Source organism: Triticum dicoccoides, chromosome 2B, assembly GCF_002162155.2.
Source record: "Triticum dicoccoides isolate Atlit2015 ecotype Zavitan chromosome 2B, WEW_v2.0, whole genome shotgun sequence".
NCBI lineage: Eukaryota > Viridiplantae > Streptophyta > Magnoliopsida > Poales > Poaceae > Triticum > Triticum dicoccoides.
This window is the reverse complement of record NC_041383.1, coordinates 794,225,638-794,238,128: the sequence shown is the minus strand read 5'-3', so window position 1 is coordinate 794,238,128 and position 12,491 is coordinate 794,225,638.

Sequence of the window (12,491 nt, the reverse complement as noted above, 5' to 3'; positions counted from 1 at the left end):
CTACTCATGAGTCGGCCTTCCGCTTCAGAAATGCTGGAGGCCGTCTTATGCTATGTTCGTGCTTTAGGTCCTTAGCCATTTTTCGTGTGGGTGCCCGTTCTTCCTCACTCCTGCCTGCCTCACAGTCGCTCTACGAGCTGTGGCTTTGCCAGGAGGCAGATTGGGCACCGCACACTACTTGTCTGACTGCGGGAAGCTTCTCATAGCGCAAGGCGGCGAGTCCCCGGGCCGACTAGTCAGGCCCGGTGCCAAGCGGCTTGTAATGAAAGTAATGTACTCGAAGGCATAATTCTTATCGTACAGATAACAAAAAGGGCAGTCCCCGAGCTCGTCTCGGGGGGCCCAAAGTCTTAGTACTTTAATACAAAGGGGTAGTGTGATACATACTGCATCAACTGTAAAATCTTCGAAGAAGATTTGCATTCCACGGGCGCTCTGTCTCTTTGGCGGAATCGTCCCTCTTGCGCGCTCGGGGCTTCTGGGCATCGATCAAATAGTAGGCGTTGTTCCCTAGCACCTTGCTGATGATGAAGGGGCCTTCCCAAGGTGCCGACAGTTTGTGCTGGCCGGCTGTTCGCTGGATCAGCCGGAGCACAAGGTCGCCTTCTTGGAAAGATCTTGGCCTGACCTTCCTGTTGTAGTATCGACGCAGGCTCTACTGGTAGATGCCGGACCGGCTGAGTGCCAACAGCCGGCCCTCTTCCAGCAGATCGACGTCGTCTTGTCGTGCTTCTTCTGCTTCTTCCTCGGTGTACATGGTGACTCGTGGGGAGTCGAACTCTATGTCCGTTGGGATGACGGCTTCGGCGCCATAGACGAGGAAGAATGGTGTGAAGCCGGTTGACTTGTTTGGAGTCATGCGCAGACTCCAGAGGACGGCTGGCAGCTCCTCAAGCCAACAGCCGGCAGATCGCTCCAGCGGTACGACGAGTCGAGGCTTGATGCCGGATAAGATGAGGCCGTTTGCTCGCTCCACCTGGCCGTTTGACTGCGGATGGGCAATGGATGCTAAGTCCAGTCGGTGCCCTGTGTCGCGCAGAAACGGGCCAAGGCGCCTTTAGCAAAATTCGTGCCATTGTCGGTGATGATGCTGTGCGGGATGCCGTACCGAGTTGTGATGTCAGCGATGAAGGTCACTGCAGTCGGACCATTCAACTTCTTGATGGGTTTCACCTCCACCCACTTGGTGAACTTGTCCACTGTGACAAGTAAGTGAGTCAAGCCACCTCGTGCCGTCTTGAATGGTCCCACCATGTCCAGGCCTCAGACTGCAAAGGGCCAGGCGATGGGGATAGTCTTGAGTGCGGAAGCCGGCTGAAGTGGCTTGGAACGAAAAATCTGGCACCCCTTGCACTTTTGGACTAACTCTTTGGCTTCTTCCAGGGCGGTTGGCCAGAACAAACCATGCCGGAAGGCTTTGGCGACAAGTGCCCTGGAGGCCGCGTGGTGACCGCACTCGCCTTCATGGATGTCTCTGAGGATTGCCTGGCCTTGTTCTGCTTCGACGCAGCATTGAAAGACGCCGGTAACGCTGCGCCTGACCAGCTCTCTGTTGACTATGGTGTATGCTGCTGCTCGGCGTTGCACTTGCCGAGCCAAGATTTCATCAGTTGGTAGCTCTATATTTACTAAGAATTTGAGGATGGGCTGGGCCCATGAAGGTGCTGCTATTTCTTCAACTGCCACTAGTGCGATTTGGATAAGGGTAGCCGGGCTGGGAGGCGGCGGGTTGGAGTCCGCAGCCGCTTGCTGATTTGACAAAGTCCCGGGGCTGACTGGAGCAGTCCCCGGGCCGAGCTCTGGAGTCTTCGATCTTGCTACTACAGTCCCCGGGCCGGGTTCTGAAGTCCCCGGGCCGGCTTCGACTGTATGTTTCTTGGAGTCGGATCCGTCCTCCTCAGGCGGAGCCGGCACATAGATTGAATCTGGTTCGGGTGATGGCTTGATAGAAGGCTTGAGGAGGCGCCGGAGGGCGATACCAAATGATATTGCCTGGCGGGTGGAGCCGATCCGTGCCAAGGCGTCTGCCTGGTCGTTGTCGTTCCTTGGCACGTGGAGGAACTCGCACCCCTCGAAGTATCCGCTGAGCTGCTGGACGAGGAAACGGTAGCTCGCCATATTTGCGTCCTTGGTATTCCAATCGCTAGATGATTGTTGGACTACCAAGTCAGAGTCGCCATAACACAGGATCCGGCGAATGCCGAGCTCTTTGGCAAGCCGGAGCCCGTGTATGAGCGCCTCGTACTCGGCCACGTTGTTGGAGGCGGCGAAGTGGATCTGCAGCGCATACCTGAGCTTGTCGCCCTTGGGGGAAGTGAGGATGACGCCGGCTCCCAAGCCGGTGCGCATCTTGGAGCCGTCAAAGTGCATCCGCCAATGGGTGGAGTGGGGCGCTGGCGGCAGATACTGGGTCTCGGCCCAGTCGACGAGGAAGTCGGCCAGCGCTTGCGACTTGATGGCGGTGCGGGGCTCGTAGTAGATGGTGTAGGGAGCCAGGTCAATGGCCCATTTGGCCACTCGGCCAGAAGCATCTCGGCTTCCGATGATCTCGGTCAGCGGAGCTGTACATACCACAGTGATTGGATGCTCCTGAAAGTAAGGCTTCAATTTCTTGGCGGAAAAATGCACGCCGTAGCACATCTTCTGGTAATGGGGGTAGTTCTGCTTGGAGGTCGACAGTACTTCACTCGGGTAATATACCGGTCTCTGGGCAGGTAGCGCCTTTCCTTCCTCCTTGCGCTCGACTACAATGACTGTGCTGACTACTCGGCTGGTGGCGGCAATGTATAGGAGCATGGGCTCTTTAGGAGTCGGAGCCGCCAGCACAGGGGGAGTAGTCAACATCTTCTACAGTTGGAGAAAAGCCTCGTCCGCCTTGGGAGTCCACTCAAAGAAGGTCGTCTTCTTCATGAGCTGATACAAGGGGAGAGCCTTCTCGCCCAGCCGACTGATGAATCGGCTGATGGATGCCAAACAGCCGGTGAACTTCTGCACATCTAACAGTCGTCTGGGTGCTTCCATCCTCTCGATGGCCTTGATCTTCACAGGATTGCACTCTATGCCGCGTTCGGAGACCAGGAAACCGAGGAGCTGGCCGGCTGGTACTCCAAAAACGCACTTCTCTGGGTTGAGCTTGATCTGGAATCGGCGCAGATTCTCAAAGGTTTCCTTGAGGTCCTCCAGCAAGGTTCCATGCTTCTCCATCTTCACCACTACATCATCCACATAGACGTGGGCGTTTCTGCCGAATTGCTTCAGGAGGCACTTCTGCATGCAACGCTGAAAGGTGGCGCCGGCGTTTCTTAAGCCGAACGTCATGGTCAGGTAGCAGAAGGCTCCAAATGGCGTGATGAAGGCGGTCTTCAGTCTGTCAGCCAGGTTCAGCTTGATCTGGTGATATCCTGAATACGCATCTAGAAAACTCAATAGCTCGCATCCGGCTGTGGAGTCTATCACCTGATCGATTCTCGGTAGAGCAAATGGGTCCTTGGGGCAAGCTTTGTTGAGGCTCGTATAATCAATGCACATCCGCCACTGCTTGTTCTTCTTCAGCACCAGTACTGGGTTTGCCAGCCATTCTGGGAAAAACACTTCCATGATGAAGCCGGCCGCCAGGAGCCGGGCTATTTCTTCTCCAACAACTCTTCTTTTTTCTTCTGACAGGCGGCGCAAGGGCTGCCTGATGGGCATCATATCAGATTGGACATGTAACTTGTGCTCGGCGAATTCCGTCGGGACACCAGGCATGTCCTTGGGGGACCATGCGAAGATGTCGTGATTCTCACAGAGGAAATCGACGAGCTCGCCTTCCTATTTGCTGTCAAGTCTAGTGCCCATGACAGCGTACCTCTCCGGGTGCTCTGGATCCAACGGTATCTTCTTTGTTTCCTTGGCCGGCTTGAATGATCCTTCTGCTTCCGACTCCTTGGGGTCGGCCGATAACTCGGGCTGCTTGCCGGCCATCGCCACGACCCGATCAAGAAGCCGTTTCTCAGCTGCGATCACCAAGGACTCGGCCAGCCGACTGCTTTCGGCCGCGCAAGCGGACGACTTCCTGTAGTCGCCGGACACGGTTAGGATTCCCTTGGAACTCGGCATCTTCATCTTGAGGTAGGCGTAGTGGGGTACCACCATGAACTTGGCCAGGGCGGGTCGGCCAAGCAATGCGTGATATGGGCTTTCAAGGTCCACCACCTCAAACCAAATTGTCTCTCGGTGGAAATGATCCTTGTCTCCGAAGAGGACATCTATCAGGGTCTTGCCGATTGGCGAGCAGGAAAGGCCGGGGACGATTCCGTGAAACACAGTCCGGCTGCTCTGAAGCTGTCTTCGCTTGATTCCTAGTTTCTCCATCGTATCCTTGTACAGGATGTTGATACTGCTGCCTCCGTCTATCAGTACTCGCGAGAAACGAGCGGCCTGCCTGTCCGTGGCAAGTGTGGCACCTAAGACCAAGGCGTAGGAGCCTGGGCTCGGCATCACCTCTGGGTGATCAGCTCTGCTCCAACTGATAGGCCTTTCGGACCAATGCATGAACTCTAGAGTACTTGATGCAACCGCATTTACTTCTTGCTGCTGTTGGCGCCTGCTGCGCCGGTCATCCGCTACACTGGTGAACACCACATAGGCTCCGTGCTCGTCCGGGAACTCGTCTTGTATCGCGCTGACTGGCCTGACGGCCGACTGCTGGGGCGGCTGCGGAGGAGGCGGCCCGGCAGGAGGGGGAGGGGTAAGCCGTCCCCCTTGGCGATTCTGGTCAGCCAATGACATTTCCTGGTGGTATGGTTGGACGGCTTTGCGCCGCTGTGGAACTTGCAGGGACCATCCAGAGTCTGCTCGTAGGAGAAAGCCGGCAGCCAGTTGGACTTGCCGCCCTTCTGCCGCTTCGCCGGAGGCGGTCCCTCCAATTACTGGTCTTCTGCTGTCGCCACATGCCGACTGCTGGAAGTTGGCTGCGGGGCTTTGCGCTTCTGGTCATTCTACTGTTGCCGCTGACTGGTGTCTCCAGCCGGAGTTCTTGGAGCCTGAGGGGCGACTTTGCCAGTTGTGCTGACCCGAATCTCCGCCTTCATGCAGGAGTCGGCCGTGGCGTACTTGTCTGCTGTGATCAGCAGCTCATCGAGGGTCTCCGGCTCGTCGCAGAGGAGCTTGTGCTTGAGGAGGGTGCCTTCTCTGCACCCGGCAGTAAAGTACTCGATGGCCTGCACCTCGTGCACGCCCTCGCAGGAGTTCCGGAGTTCGCCCCAGCGCATGAGGTAGTCACGAGTGGACTCGTCAGGGCCTTGCACGCACAAGGAGAGCTGGCGTGGCTTGGGAGGTCCCTTGTACGTGCTCGTGAAGTTGCGGACAAAAGCCTCGGTGAAGTCAACCCAACTGTTGATGTTGCGAGGCTTCAGACTGTTTAACCACGTCCGGGCCGAGCCCTGGAGCATGAGCGGGACATATCTCACGGCAACACGCTTGTTGCCGTTTGCTATGTTGACAGTTGTGGAGTAGTCGATCAGCCAATCTTCCGGCTTCACGGTGCTGGTATATTTGGGCGTGTCTCGGGGGAGCGTGAACCCTTTGGGAAAGGGCTCATCCGGGATGCGGGGTCCAAAGCAGGGGGGACCCAACTCGTCTTCCTCTTCCAGCGCCAGGGATCGGTGGAGTCGGTCGATCCGGTGGCGGGCGTCGTTCTCTCCGACTCCCTCTCGGCGGCCAAGGCGGTCGCCGAGAGTCGGATGTTCCACGGGCGACGGGGCGACTCGCCTTTCTCCGCGAGGAGGGGGAGGCTGGTAGTCGTCCCGCCGTTCCACCGCTCTGGGGCGGCCGTCTTGGTCGCACTCGATGGTGATCTGAGTCCGACTGTGGCTGACAGCCGGCTCCTTGTCCTTCTTCCCACGGGCCCCGCCAATCGGCGTCCGAGATGTCGCACCTTGGTCTCGGCGAGGCGGTGGGTCGTCATTTTGGCGCTATGGCGCCTCGGTGCGGCAGCCGGCATCATTCTGCGCGGCAGCCGCGTCGAGGAGCTGCTAAACTCGCTCCGTCATTATGCGGCGCTCTTCGCCTTCGAAGTTGTCGAGCTCGTCTACTGCCGCCTGGGCGGCACGGATATTCTCTGCGGGCGTGGCATACATAGGGCGATCAGCCCCGAAGAGGTTGGCGATTGCCGCGCCGCGCTGTCGGATCGCGCCTAGGCGGCTAGGCCCGGTTGGAGACGGCGAGCCGCCTACGGCGCGATCCATCTCTCGTTGGTAAGCTTCTGACAAGCGCCTCATGCTTGCCAGCTTCTTCGCGCCCTCGATGAGCTGAAGGCAGAGCGCCTCCAGCGTCCCGGCGTCGGCGTCTTCCGGAATCGGTGCTGCAAGGTCTCGCAGGGCCGCGTCAAACGGGTCATGCGCTCCTTCGCCGGAGCGCTCGCCGTGCTCGAGGATGAGGACCTCAGTGACGGTGCTTCCACCGCTCCCCACGTACGAGAGTGGCTCGTCGTAGACCACCACATTGGTGGGGAACGCGTCGAGCGACGCGGTGTCGGAGTCGACCAGCATTGGGTCGGTGGATCCTATGGACTCCAGGTCCGCGGCAGGCTCGCCGGCAACGTGGAGTTGGTCGAGGAGGCCCGCGAGGAGGCTCTCGGGGACACTCGTGCCTGCGTCGGACGCAGGCCCATCGGAGAGGCGAACCTCACTGATGAGATTAGCGAGGCAGCTGGCCGCGCAGGCGATCTCCGCGCCGTGCAGCGCGTCGGCACAGACGCCATCCGGCGTGCCGGGCTGGCTGTGCTCGCCGGGAAGGAACAGGGTTCCCGTCCAGAGCAGATCTCCGGACGACGGTGCACCTCTCCCCACGGTGGGCGCCAAATGTCGGGGGTTGGATACGACATATGCCAATGGATGGCTTATCATGGTGGGAGCGAGTAGAACATCGCCGGTGCCTGGAAGCGGGATGAGGCGAAGACATGCACACCGGCGGAACTTACCCAGCTTCAGGGCTCTCCTAGGAGATAACACCCCTACTGCTGCTCTGCGGGGTCTCCGCATGATCACTCAAGCAAGGTGACTACAATGGTGCTCTTAGAGCTGTTTCGGGAGGCAGGAGAGGGCAAGGCTAGCTCTCTCCTCCCGTGCTATCTGGTCTATCTCTATTCAGGTCCAAACCCTTTGCATGGGTGCCCCGGGGGGTTTATATAGGCCTACCTCCCGAGGGTACAATAGTAATCCGGCTGGGCGCGGGTCCCAGCCGTCTGTCTCTTAGGCCGCCGTCCTTCCCGCCGGCTTCTGGGGCCCGCCGACTGGCGGGTCCCGCGGACAAGCTTGATACTGTAGCGGCACTCCTGATGACGCAGGCTCGGTCATCGGGTCGTGGCAACAGTGCCGCCGTCTATCGGGCGATCACTGTCGCCATTCCCCATCTTATCTGATTAATGGCTCGTGGGGCCCCGGGAGGGGTCGGCCGACTCCAGGGAGGCCAACTCCCACAGGTCCGTCTTCGGGTTGCCCAGGCCGCCTTCGACCCACCCACTGACAGGCGGCCCCACCGCCTTCGGATCGTACAGGTCGGCGTCATGGGCACAGTGTACTGCGTACTGTGGCTGAGATCAGGGCAGGCATGGCAACAGTGCCGCATCTCGCCGGAGATCTTCCAGCGATACGGATCACTGTAGTCATGCCGGCCCTTCGTAAACAGGGGGAAACGGCCATGCCGTGACCGTACCCCGCGTCGTACTTCGGGATAAGGGAGGAGTCTTGGGCCGACTCTCCATAGTCGGCCTCTCTGGAAGTCGCCAGCTTGGAGTCGGCTTATCTGGGAGTCGCCGTCTGGGACTCGGCATATTTTGGAGTCGCTCCTGGGACTCGGCCTGAGGGGCGCGGCCTGCCCCGATGTCTTGAAATGTCCTGGGGCCCGGGTTAGCCTACCTGTGGCCCATTACTCCGACATCCTATGAGCAGACCCTCGATGCTCCATGCAAGTTCCACAGCTGTGCGAAGCCGTCCAACCATACAACACGGAAGTGTCATTGGCTCACCTGAATCTCCAAGGGCAAAGGGCTATTGCCCCCTCCACCTATTGGTCCGCCGCCTCTGGCTCCTCAACAGCCGGTCGCCCACCCAGCAGTCGGAGCTATCCAAGACGAGTTTCCTGACTAGCATGCAGCCTATGTTGTCTTTACAAGCCAAGCCGATGACAAGCGCAACCGGCGCCGGCAACACCAAGAAGTCAACGCTGTCGCCTCCAAAGATCCAGAGTTCATGCACTGGTCCAAAAAGCCCATCAGTTGGAGCCGAGATGGTCACCCAGAGGTGATGCCCTCTCCGGGTTCCTATGCTTTAGTAGTGGATGCCACCTTTGCAACCGAGAGGCGGGCTGTCCGTCTCTCCCAAATCCTGATTGACGGAGGAAGCAGCATCAACATCCTGTATCGTGACACCATGAAGAAGCTGAATATCAAGGCGAAGCAGCTCCAGCCCAATCGGACTATCTTCCATGGCATTGTACCCGGCCTTTCATGCTCACCAATCGGCAAAGTCAAGATAGATGTTCTCTTTGGAGATAAGGATCACTTCCGCCGCGAAGGAGTTTGGTTTGAGGTAGTGGATCTCGAGAGCCCCTACCACGCTTTACTTGGCCGACCTACTCTGGCCAAGTTCATGGTCGTGCCCCACTACGCCTATCTCAAGATGAAGATGTCGAGCTCCAAGGGCATCATCACCATAGTCGGGGACTACAAGAAGTCCTCCGACTGCGCTGCAACCAGCAGCCGGCTGGCCGAGTCCCTCCCGATTGCTGCTGAAAGAAAGATTGTTGACCGGGTTGTGGCCATGGCTGGCAAGCAGCCGGACCTGTCGCTCGATCCCAAGGAGTCAGAAACTCAGGGCTCATTCCAGCCGGCCAAGGAGACAAAGAAGATACCGTTGGACCCGGAGCACCCAGAGAGGTTTGCTCTGGTGGGAACAAATCTGGACAGCAAATAGGAAAGCAAGCTCGTTGATTTCCTCCGTGAGAATTGGGATATCTTCGCATGGTCCCCCAAGGACATGCGGGTGTTCCGTTGGATTTCGCCGAGCACAAGCTACACGTCCGATCAGATGCAAAACCAGTCAAACAGCCCCTCCGCCGACTGTCAGAGGAGAAGAGAAGAATTGTTGGTGAAGAGATAGCCCGATTTCTGGCAGCCGGCTTCATTATGGAAGTGTTCTTTCTAGAATGGCTTGCCAACCCAGTCCTTGTATTGAAGAAGAACAAGAAATGACGCATGTGTATAAATTATACCAGCCTCAACAAAGCTTGCCCCAAAGATCTGTTTGCCTTATCAAGGATTGTTTGCCTTATCAAGGATTGATCAAGTGATAGACTCCACAGCCGGATGCGAGCTATTGAGTTTCTTGGACGCCTATTCGGGGTACCATCAGATCAAGTTGGACCTGGCCGACCGCTTGAAGACCGCCTTCATCACACCATTTGGAGCTTTATGTTACCCGCCTATGACATTCGGCTTGAGGAATGCCGGTGCCACTTTTCAGCATTGCATGCAGAAATGCCTCCTCAAGCAACTCGGCAGAAATGCCCACGTCTATGTAGACGATATTGTGGTGAAGCCGGAGAAGCGCGACACCCTGCTAGAAGACCTCCAAGAGACATTCGATAACTTGCGCCGCTTTCAGATCAAGGTCAACCCGGAAAAATGTGTGTTTGGGGTACCAGCCGGCCAACTCCTTGGCTTCCTAGTCTCTGAACGCGGCATTGAGTGCAACCCGGTGAAGATCAAGGCCATAGAGAGGATGGAGATTTCCACCCGGCTACGGGACGTCCAGAAGTTTACCGGATGCCTGGCTTCCCTCAACCGCTTTATCAGTCGGTTTGGGGAGAAGGCTCTTCCCCTATATCAACTCATGAAGAAAACCACTCACTTTGAGTGGAATGACCAGGCGGATGAAGCCTTTTACCAGTTGAAGAAGATGCTGGTCACGCCGCTTGTCCTGGTGGCCCCAACTGAAAAGGAGCCCATGCTCTTTTACATTGCCGCAACTAGCTGGGTGGTCAGCACAGTCATCGTGGTTCAGCGCCCAGAGGAAGGCAAAGTTCAGCTGGTCCAGAGGCCGGTATGTTACCTGAGCGAGGTACTGTCGACCTCAAAGCAGAACTACCCCCACTATCAGAAGATGTGGTATGGCATGTACTTTGCCGCCAAGAAGCTCAAGCCCTACTTTCAAGAGTACCCCATCACGGTCGTTTGCACCATCCCGCTGGCCGAGATCATGGGCAGCCGGGATGCATCTAGCCGGGTGGCCAAGTGGGCTATCGCGCTGGCTCCTTCTACCATCTTCTACCAGCCCCGCACCGCCATCAAGTCCCAAGTGCTGGCCGACTTCCTCGTCGACTGGGGTGAGACCCAGTACCTGCCGCCAGCACCCGACTCCACCCATTGGCGGATGCACTTTGACGGGTCCAAGATGCGCACCAGATTGGGAGCCGGCATCGTCCTCACCTCTCCCAAAGGCGACAAGCTCACGGGAAGGGCCGCCTTCCCGTGGTCGGCTGTGACTCGGCCGACTGTAGGAAGGCGGCAGAGATCAGAGTACCAGCCTAGAGTGGACCGACTCCTAGTAGGCGGCTACCAGAGTAGCCGGCCTCTAGTAGGCGGCCCATCCCATATAAACCTCGGAGTTTGCACCCACATAACGGCGATAAGACGGGGCATGGCTACAGTGAAGCCTGCCATCCCCGAATCCCGGAGCGGGCATGGCTACAGTGCGTCGTACCGGTCCGCCATCCTCCGCTCGACGCGGCACTGTTTCCATGTTGACCATGACATCACCCACGATGGACTGTCAGTATGGCTTGTAGGCGGAGGGCCCCTCATGCCAGTGAGCTCCCCCCAAGGCGGCCAAGTCAGTCCAGTCGGCTCGAGGGGAAGCCGGCTCCCAGCAGTCAGCCAACCCTTCCCTGGGAGTTCGTGCACCATCAAGCGGATGAGACGGGGTAAGGCTACAGTAAGCGCCCGCCAGGCGGCGGTACCGTAGCCATGCTTGCCCCGACGAAGCCATCGTCATCAAGGGTAATGCAACAGTAACGAGCCGCCAACAAGACCCCCAAGCGGTGGGCCTGGCCTGTCGACCAGGAAGCCGGTAGCCGGCGGGACCCACCAGTCGGCGAGCCCCAGCAGCCGGCAGAGAAGCCGGCGCCGATAGACACTGACGGCTTGTACCCTCGTCAAGCCGGATTACCATTGTACCCCTGGGGGGTAGGCTTATATAAACCCCCCCAGGGCACCCATGCAAAGGGTGGAGCTCTTAGGGTTTCGCACACACATATAGAGAGAAGAGGATAGCTAGCCTTGCCCTTCTTCTTCCTCTAGCAAACAGCTCAAGGAGCCTCTTGTAGCTACTTACTGATTTAGTGATCATGCGGAGACCCCGCAGAGCAGGACTAAGGGTATTATCTCCTAGGAGAGCCCCAAACCTGGGTAAGATCCGCCGGCGTGCATGTCTTCGCCTTATCCCGCTTCCAGGCACCGGCGACGTCTTACTGGTTTCCGTTATGATTAGCCACCCTTTAGCATATGTCGCACCTACCACCCGACATTAACGCACACGAGAGGGTTTCGTTTAGGCTGCAGCCGCCGTACCATCTTGGCTCCGAGAGGTGGCAGGACCTCACTTCTTCAGGAGTGGTATGTTCTTCGTTAGCATCTAGTGATCATCGTATTTCGTGAGAATAAATTTACTCTTATCTTTTGGCGGTGCCATGAGGTTAGAGAGTTTTTAGTCCTCGTAGATCCGATTATTCAGATCTGATGAGCTTAGGTTGATGTGTCAAACTTTTTTTGTTGGTTTGTTTCTTTGTGAAGTTGGAGTGCTTCATCGACATCATGGTGAAGATATTGTGATCCGACGTCCTGCATTTCTAGGGGATCATCCCCGGCCCAAGTACGTTCATCCATCAAGACTTTCATCTTTTTTGATGGGCGACTCAAGGTGCTCTCCAAAATCATTATTCGTAATGTTCGTGCGGGTAAAAGAGTGCACCATCGTTGCTCCAGTCCAATTGCAGCCTTTTTACTATAGTCTTTGAATTATATCTTCTGACAGAGATTGGTACAATAAAGGTGTTTCCAAGAGATTTCATTGTAATTCATAGAGCAACCTATTTGCGGCCGCCTCGGACCACAATGTGTCCACAAGGAGCACGCCTCGGACCAGCTGGTCACCGCCTCGTCGTAGGCGTCGCCCAGGCCCTGGCACTCCTCCTGCGGCTGCACGTACTACGCCGGGATCGCCGTCGTGCCGCTCATGCTCAGCGCCTCCACCCGCGCCATCTTCTTTGGTTCTTCTTCTTCCTCCTCCAACGGTATGCTCATTTGAATCACTTTGCTTGCTGATCACTCGGATTGGTTGCTACGAGAATCAAAGAATCGATGGACTTCATGGATGGAATGGGATGGAATACATGGCTTGCAGGCTTGGCTTTGGTTTTTTCCATAGCTTTGAATAATCCATGGCTTGGCTTTG